The following is a 9,530-nucleotide window of genomic DNA, read 5'->3' on the forward strand; positions in this document are numbered from 1 at the left end:
ATCGCTGCCCACAACGGACCCCGCAACTACGCCCCACCATAGAGAGCAGTCCACCGACAATAGAAAGGTAAATCCTCTAGCCCTCTTCAAATTTCAGCCTTGTAGGCCATTTGCATGCGCCCTTACAAGGTAATCCCATCGGTGTAGGGTTTCGATACACCCATCCATAGACTCGAATCCTAATGACGGTGCTAGAAACCTAATGGACTACTCCTAGGTGCGAACCATTACCTCTAGGTTACCAATTATTGAACCTATGTCACAAATAATGATTGTGTAGTAAAAATTGTGAATTGCATGCTAACTAATGACTAATCCTTAGGCCTATTATCCTCCATGAAGTGAAATTTTCATTTATGGTTACTCATGATTGATTGCATGCTAGAATAGACCGGATACACTGAAATTTCATGCCCACATGTTCCATATTTTTCCCTGATACATGTACCTAATTAGTTGATTGTGTTAAATTGTACGATGATTGAATAATGCACTTGCATGCTAATTTGTTTTCCCTTGTTAGCTAGAATATCCTGAAATACTGTTTAGTTGGTTGCCTGTTCTTGAATAGAATTGATTGTGGCATGCTGTAAAATATTAGTCTATTGGTAATTGGTTTGGCTAGCAAACTAGAAAAAGTCACAAGGGCAGCCCTACTAGATCGGCTGCTCTAGGCCAATCCGACCGATTTAGGCTGAAGACGGACAAACAACAATAATTGGACTACACGAGATGCTTACACCCAGTGCTGGTTACGCCGTAGTTCGCTTAACTCAGCTGAATCAGTCCACTAGTTGGCTAAGTATGTATGTTTACCATGTATGGTCACGCCTGCCTGAATCTGAAGTACCCTATACCTTTGAGAGGCTGTTCACAACACCAAGTGTCGGGTCGTGATGTAGTAATAATCTCGGTGAGACCGAGGTCGAATCCATAAGGATTAATCTTGTGTATTTATTCTAAGAGTAATTAGAATCAAAACTAGGAAAAGATCTAACATAATCAGGAAAGTAGAGAGTAACTGTGAGATGATGAATTTAGAAACTTAAGAATTTAAAGGTGGGAAACTAGGGTTTCCAGGGATCCACTTGCAGCTATTAAGATGTTTCCTTATTCGATTCAAGGCACTCAATTGGAATTGGAGTCCTATCTTATCCAATTGGAAGATATTCAATAAGATAAGATTTGAACTTCCATTGACCTAATTCTCAACGGATGGAAGTTGTGAAGATTAGAAGTGATTCCATCACCTAACCATGCCCAAGAGACACTGGTAGGCAATGGGGTATACCGATCTAACAACCAACATGGGAGAATTGTGAAGAATAGAGGGGATTTCATCACCCATTCATGCCTAAGGGACGATGGAGAACAACAGGATTTCCTATTTTCACAAACTCCAAACAGGAAAAGAAGATACTTCAAGCTATTGCAAATCTATTGTAATTTAAGTCACAACAAACCATTAAAAACTAAAAGTATTCCTTAATATAAAACTAGAATCAAAGGAGTTCAACAATAACAAGGATTAAACAAGAAAAACATCCCAACCATGCTACAAGCTTCACCCCTTAGCCCTAGCTAAGGGATCTAGCCAACCATAGACATGATTGTATTAAAAACCCTAGAAGAAAGTATGAAAAACTAAGGAGAAGAGAAGAAGAACTCTTAAGAAGTGGCTCCGCCCTTTTGCTCTACTCCTCCAAACCCTAGATATCCCTAAAAAGTCCATAGGGAACCCATATTTATAGCCTTATCCGCATAGATTCGCAAAATTGTATCAAATTTACGCACTCCGCAATAGTTCTGCATGAGTCTTCGATGTCATCAAATAGCCTTCGATGTCATCGAATAGCCTTTGATGTCATCGAAGAATGTATCCAATTTGTCCAGCGACAAAACTTGATTTTCCAGTAATTCTTTGATGTCAACTAACTGTGTTCAATGTCATCAAAGACTGGCTTCGATGTCATCGAAGATTGCATCCAGTTTGCTTAGCAACCAAACTCAATTTTTTTGTAATTCTTCGATGTCATCGACCAACCTTTGATGTCATCGAAGACTGGCTTCGATGTCATCTAAGACCTTCGATGACATCTAAGCTCAAATCCTGTGAATTTCTGCACCAATTTCCGCACTAAGTTCTACACTGCCTTCTTTTTCCACTTGATTTATTGAATCTTGGGGTCTTGAAATCTTTAATCTTGGTCTTCAAAGGCAATTCTTTGCTTAATGATTCTTGAGCATTAAATCTTGCTTTTAGCATTTTTTTCAATCCAAGCTCTAAGATTCACCTTACAACATAAACATGTATAAAATATACTATTAGGCATTATCATGTTCATAAAACCAAGATATAAATGGGGGATAATATGCAATATTTGACCCTCAACACAACTCCCAACCAACATTTTACTAGTCCCGAGCGAGCAAAAATATGTAATAAATAATCTTCAATCTCAAGTTCAAAATCCTTTTTTTTTATTTATAGAAAACAATCTTTTGTGCAATCAAGCATGAATGAGTAGAATTAAGTGAGATAGTGGGATCTTGAAAACATAGATTCAAATCAACTATGTAATTAATCAAGTAGGTTCTTTATCAATTAAATCAGAATGGAAGTTCAAATATCAAGTTTTCTAATGTGCTTGGTGAAAATCAATTTACTTCTCAGAAGACTACTTTTGTTTCGTAATATCGGTCATGTTCATCATATTAAGATTAATTGAAAACTCAAGTACTGATTCTAAACCTATCCCCTTTTTCATTCTTTTTCCAGTTTTTGATTTTATATTGACGGTCACCATTATTTATTCCTCCTTTTTCAAACATTACGTCATTTTCAAAGACATTTTTCATTCCCCTCAAAGATGTTGTCAGTCTTCATTGTTTATGACCTATTTGTCGATCTCCTATTTTTTAACTAGTTTTTCATCTCTTAAGGTGGATAGAATTCTCCAGACTAAATTCTAAATATCTAACAATGATCCACATACTAACTATTAGAAACTTAAGCACACTCTAAGAAAGCAAATTGAATGTGTCTTGTGGTTTGGATTAACATGATATTCAAGCTTTTTCTTAATCAATTTGAATGTAAGAACTGTGAGTGATATTTTACTTAGATGATCAAGCTCCAACAATATAAAATTCAATCGCACTTTTCATCATAGTCAAAGCATTCTTAATTACACAATTTATTGCCTTTTAAACAAAGTTCAACTCAAAATATTGAAAATTTTTCAAAAATTTTGCTCAAAACTGAGAAAAACACTGATTAGGTTTACCTAATCCCCACACCCCCACAAAAATCTACATTATCCTCAATGTACAAGAGATAAACATGTAATGTAAATGAGGCAATGAAAAGAGAGGGAATGGTGATGGAAAGATAGTACCTTGAGGAAGGAAATGTGAAGCTTTTCCACAGATCTCAACATAAAAATAGGTTAGCACACAACTAAACTCAACAGAGTATAAGCAAACTATCCTAAAATAACAGAAGTAAACAACCTTAGTCCTAAGAAAGCGATAAATCTATCTGTACCTCCATCAGACTAAGAGATCAATCTTGGTAAACTGGATCACTCAAAGGTATGGGCATGTCCTCTGAATCGAATTTCTCTACAAATGGAATTAATCGATGTCCATTTACTTTGAATTCATTGCCATTGTCTGGATTCTTTATCTCGACAACCCCATGTGGATACACATTAGTAATAATGAAAGGGCTGGTCTAACGAGATCGGAGCTTTCTTGAAAAAATATGTAACCGAGAATTGTACAAAAGGACTTTCTGGTCAGGCAAGAAAGATTTTCGAAGGATGTTCTTATCATGGAACACCTTCATCATGTCCTCGTAAATTCTTGTGTTCTCGTATGCGTCATTTTGGATCTCCTCTACTGCATTCAATTGTAGCTTGTGCAGCAAGCTAGCGTTGTCCAAGTCAAAGTTCAAATTCTTTATAGCCCAATAAGCTTGATGTTCCAGTTCCATAGGTACGTGGCAAGTTTTCCTGTAGACAAGTCTAAAGGGAGACATTCCAATGAGAGTTTTAAAGGTTGTATGGTAAGCCCATAATACATCGGTCAAGTGGATTGACCAATCCTTACAGTCAGGGTTAACCATCTTTTCCAGGATGTGTTTGATCTCCCTATTGGAAATCTCAGCTTGCTCACTTGTCTGTGGGTGGTATGGAGTGCTAATCTTGTGAGAGATGCCATATTTCTTCATTAAGTTTGCAAATGGCCTATTATAAAAATGTGAACCTCCATCACTAATGATGGCCCAAGGCGTTTCGAACCGGGAAAGGATGTTTTCTACCGTCTGATGGTCATTATTCTGGCACGGGATCGCTTCGACCCATTTAGTGACATAGTCTACGGCTAATAGAATGTATAAATTTTGATGAGATTGGGAGAATGGTCTCATGAAATCAATGCCCTAGCAATCAAATGTTTCAATGATCAGAATGGGGTTTAAAGACATCATATTTCTACAGGACAATGCTCCCAACTTTTAATAATGCTCACAAGCTTTGCAAAACTCATGAGTGTCCTTGAACATAGTGGGCTAATAAAAGCCATAATGCAGAATTTTGACTATGGTCTTTTTAGCAAAAAAGTGACCGTCACAGGCCTGAGAATGACAGAAGGAGATGACACTCTGGTGTTCATTTTCTGGCACACATCTCCTTAAAATCTGATTTGGGCAATATTTAAATAAATAAGGATCATCCCAAAAGAATTTGCGTACCTCAGTGAAAAATTTCTTCTTATCTTGCGCAATCCAATGTGTCAGCGTGAAACTTGTGGCAAGATAATTAGTAATATGATCAGTGAACCAAGGTGAGTGGGAGACTTTAAACAATTGCTCGTCAGGGAACATGTCATTTATGGGTGTCGTCTCAAGGGAATCAGGTAGGTCAAGTCTCGAGAGGTGGTCAGCCACTACGTTTTCTACTCCCTTTTTTATCTTTTATTTTCAAATCAAATTCTTGGAGTAGGTGGATCCATCTTATCAAGCAGGGCTTAACATCATTCTTTGAAATAAGATACTTGAGCACTGCATAATCGGTGTAAATAATGATCTTGGATCCGATCAAGCAAGATCTAAATTTGTCCAAAGTGAATAAGAGTTCTTTTTCCGCAGTAGAGTAATTCACTTGGGCCGAATTTAGCGTCTTACTTGTATAATGAATAACATAAGGCTTCTTTTCTTTTCTCTGGCCTAACATCACCCCAATAGCATAATCAGACGCATCACATATAAGTTCAAAAGGAATGTTCCAATCGGGTGGCTGTATAATAGGTGTGATAGTCAACATGCCCTTGAGCTTAGCAAAAGCTTCTTGGCACTTCTCAGTCCACTCATATAGAATATCCTTTTGAAGTAAATTGCAAAAAGGATGAGAGATGTGACTAAAGTCCTTTATGAATCTTTTGTAAAATCTAGCGTATCCTAAAAAGGATCGCACTCGAATGCTTTTGGGTGGGGGTAAGGTAGAGATAAGATCAATTTTAGCTTTATCTACCTCAATTTCGTTCGACGAAATGATATGTCCAAGGACTATTCCCTTACGAACCATGAAAAGACACTTCTCTCAATTGAGTACCAAATTCTTTTCTTTATATCTTTTCAGCACACATTTAAGATTTTTCAAGCAATCGCTGAAAGATGGACCAAAGATAGAGAAGTCGTCCATGAAGATCAGTAGATATTGCCCCACCATGTCAGAAAAAATACTAAATATGCATTGCTGAAAAGTGGCAGGGGCATTACACAATCCGAATGACATCCTTCGGTAAGCAAAGGTGCCAAAGGGACATGTGAACGTGGTCTTTTCCTGATCTTCAAGGGCTATCTCTATCTGGTTGTAGCCTGAATATCTGTTAAGGAAACAGTAATAGGAATGACCAGCTAGCCTTTCCAGAATTTAATCGATGAAGGGCAAAGGAAAGTGGTCTTTCCTCGTGACGGTATTCAATTTCCTATAGTCAATGCTCATTCTCCAACCAGTAGTAACTCTAGTCAGCACGAGTTCATTATAGCATTGGTTATGATAGTGATTCTAAACTTCTTAGGAACTACCTGAGTTGGACTCACCCATTGGCTATTAGATATTAGGTATATGATACCTATATCCAATAACTTAAGAACCTCGGCCTTAACTACTTCCTTCATGTTTAGATTCAATCTACGTTATGGTTGTCATGAGGTCTTCACATTATCCTTAAGATGAATGCAATGAGTATAAATCAAAGGGTCAATTCCTTGAGGTCTGCAATCGACCATCCAAGGGTTCCCTTATGCTCAATGAGAGTAAAAATGAACATACTCTCTTCTTCTTGCTCAAGGTGGGAAGAAATCACCACCGGGTATGTCTCATCTTAACCTAAATAGACATATTTCAAATCAGAGGGCAAAGGTTTTAGGTCAAGCTTTGGTGCCTTGAGGTTAGACAATAGAGGCACTACATCAGTTTGGGGCAATTCTTCGAACTGTGGCCTCCACCGGTTAACTTCGAGTACTGGCATGGTATCCAGCACGGTCCTCATCTCCCTAATCATGTTATCATCAAAATTATGGGAGTGGGCCAGGCACGTCTCTAGAGGTTTAGAGGATAAGGTCAGAAGTATTTATCTTCCATGACAGAATCAATCAAATTAACATCGTAGGCATCATCATCATCCTCTACCTGTTTGCTCGTATTGAAAAAGATATTTAACTTCAATGTCATATTTCTAAAAGACAAATTCATGACTCCATTCTTACAATTAATGATGTGGTAAGGAATGGGCGATCAAGAATAAAAGGAATTTGAGTGCACATGTCCGCGATGGGTTGAGTATCTAGGACTATAAAATCTACCGGGTAGTAGAATTTTTCAACCTAGACCAACACATCCTCAATTATCCATCTCGGTACACGAACTGAGCGATCAACAAGTTGTAATGTGGTTCGGGTGGGCTTTAATTCTCCCAAACATAGTTTTTCATAGACCGAGTAACGAATCAGATTTACACTCACCCCTAAGTCAAGAAGTGCATGCTCAATTCAGTAGTTTCCAATTACACAAGCGACGGTTGGGCTACCGGGATCTTTATATTTCTGTGGCACATCTTGCTTTAAGATGGCACTCACTTTTTCAGTTGAAAAGATTTTCTTTTAAATATTTTACCGTCTTTTGGTCATACATAAGTCTTTCAGAAATTTGGCATATGAAGGTATTTGTTTTACGGCATCAAGTAAAGGAATATTGACCTTCAATTGTTTCAACACCTCTAGAATGTCCTGAGAGTTAGAGAGAGGTTTTGGTGCAATTAATCGTTGGGAAAATGGGGCAATCGGCTTCCCTTGAGGTTCCAGTTCTAACTCTTGATGGGCATGGCTAGATCTATCATTGTTGTTCTCTTCCGGGTCCTTAGGCTTTTTGGCCTTAACCGGAATGGTTTTGTCAATGGTCTTCCCACTCCTAAGAGTGGTGATAGATTTAGCTTGCTCCATTTGATTTAAAGAGCTCGGTCACTAACTTCATATTGTGTTTTTGGATTGGGAAGAGGTTGAGCTAGAAGGTTCTCCTTGTTCCCAATTGCACTTTTAGTTTCAAGTCCTTGTATGGCCTTTGTGAGGTCTTGAAAGACTTATAGCATACCCTAATTGAAAATCTCTTGGTTTTGAAGATGCTTTAAAACCGGATCCTCCTAAGCTCTCCCTTGAATTGGAATTTAATTAGGGAATCCTTAAGGTGTTGTAGTTTGTCCGTTTCTCCAACTGAAGTTTAGATGATTTCTCCAGCTGGGATTCTATGTATTAGAGGTGGGCCCACTGAAAGGTCTTTGGTAATTACTTACGATATTAGATTTCTCATTCAATACCTCTTGAAAAGCAGATATTGTTGGGCAATTTTTAGTTGTGTGAATGTTGCAAGCACAAATACCACAAACAATTTCCTTACCCTTATCCTTCTTTAATTCCATGGCTTTGAATTTTCTGCTGAGATTTGCCACTTTAGCATTGATATCATCGTCCTCTTTCAGGAGATACATTCCGCCCCTCTCCTTGGATTGATTCGGCCTAGACATTGTGTTTGATTTTAGAGAGATGTCCCATGATTGTGTGTTTTCAGCAAGCTTGTTAAAATAATCCAACACATCATCGACACTTTTATTCATGAATTCCCCATTACACATTGTCTCGACCAATTGGCGCATGGAAGATGTCAGTCCATCATAGAAGAAATTCATGATTCGCCACATTTCAAAACCGTATTGTGGGCATGAACTGACAAGATCCTTAAACCGTTCCCAACATTGGAAGAATGTTTCATCTTCCTTTTGGGTGAAGTTCATGATCAACTTTCTAAGGGTGTTCATCTTATGGTATGGGAAAAATTTCTTTATGAACTCCCTTGTCATGTCATTCCATCTACCAATAGATCAAGGACGTAGTGAATGTAACCACGTCTTAGCTTTCTCTTTCAAAGAAAAAGGAAAGAGTTTCAGCCTGACCATGTCGTCAGACACGTTAGGAAAATATAGAGTGGCTATGATTTCATCAAACTCTTTTAAGTATAGATACGGATTTTCAGATTCAAGCCCATGAAATTTTGTAAGGAGTTGGATCACCCCTGGCTTGATATCCACGTGTCCCGAATTTTTTGAAAAAATCATGATGATGGTGTACTCACCCCCGCCGGTTGTAAATAGTCTCATAAAGTACGAGGCGGGGGTGCTTGATGCACCTCATTCTCATCCTGGACTTCTTCAACCTGAGGTTGAGGTTGTCTTCCAGGTTGATTGGCAGCCTTTACTTCAATTAACTTAAGGATCTTGAGTGGTGTCTAATCCTATGATGGATAGATAACCCCTCAACTAATCTTCCTTCACTCAAAAGACGTCTAGTGTTCTCACGAACCCACTTGGGCATGAAAAACTTTCAACCCTCAATTTCAAATTCTAATCTAAACCTATAAAGGAAAGAAGGAAATAAGAATTCTGGTAAAAGAAAGGAAGAGAATTAGAAAGAAGTTACAAAATTGAAAGTTCCTAACTTAAGATCTTGCAAAACAAAACAAAAGAAATTAGTTTCTAAAAACAGAAATTCTAAAATTAGAAAGTTTCTAAAAACAAAAATAGAAAGATGAGTTAGTTTATAAAAATAAAGCAATCCTAGAATTAGAAAGTTGATAAAATAAAATTAGAAAGTAGATCTAAGAAAAACAGAAAAAGAAAGTTTCTAAAAAAAATATTAGTTTCTAAAAATAATAATAAGAAAGCAACCTAGTTTCTAAAAAGAGGAAAAATTAGTTTTTAAAATCAAATTAGGAAAGTTTCTAAATATAAAATTAGAAAGTAGAAAATAGGAAAGTTTCTAAATCTAAAAATAGAAAGTGGAAAAACCCTAATCTTAACCTAATTCTAAAACTAATCAATCTAAAAAAAAAAACATATTCGTTAATCCTCGGCAACGGCGCCAAAAACTTGTTCACAACCCCAAGTGTAGGGTTGCGATGTAGTAATAATCTCAG

General features: G+C 37.3%; 1 non-coding gene across 1 annotated transcript; it reads left to right on the forward strand.

Annotated features, from left to right (window-relative positions):
* The first annotated feature begins 8,263 nt into the window (after window positions 1–8,263).
* LOC131222154 (small nucleolar RNA R71) lies at window positions 8,264–8,370 on the forward strand. Its single transcript, XR_009159862.1, has one exon. It is a non-coding gene; the product is annotated as a small nucleolar RNA R71 (small nucleolar RNA).
* Window positions 8,371–9,530: the final 1,160 nt, after the last annotated feature.

This window comes from Magnolia sinica, chromosome 12 (assembly GCF_029962835.1).
Source record: "Magnolia sinica isolate HGM2019 chromosome 12, MsV1, whole genome shotgun sequence".
In the NCBI taxonomy this organism is placed as follows: domain Eukaryota; kingdom Viridiplantae; phylum Streptophyta; class Magnoliopsida; order Magnoliales; family Magnoliaceae; genus Magnolia; species Magnolia sinica.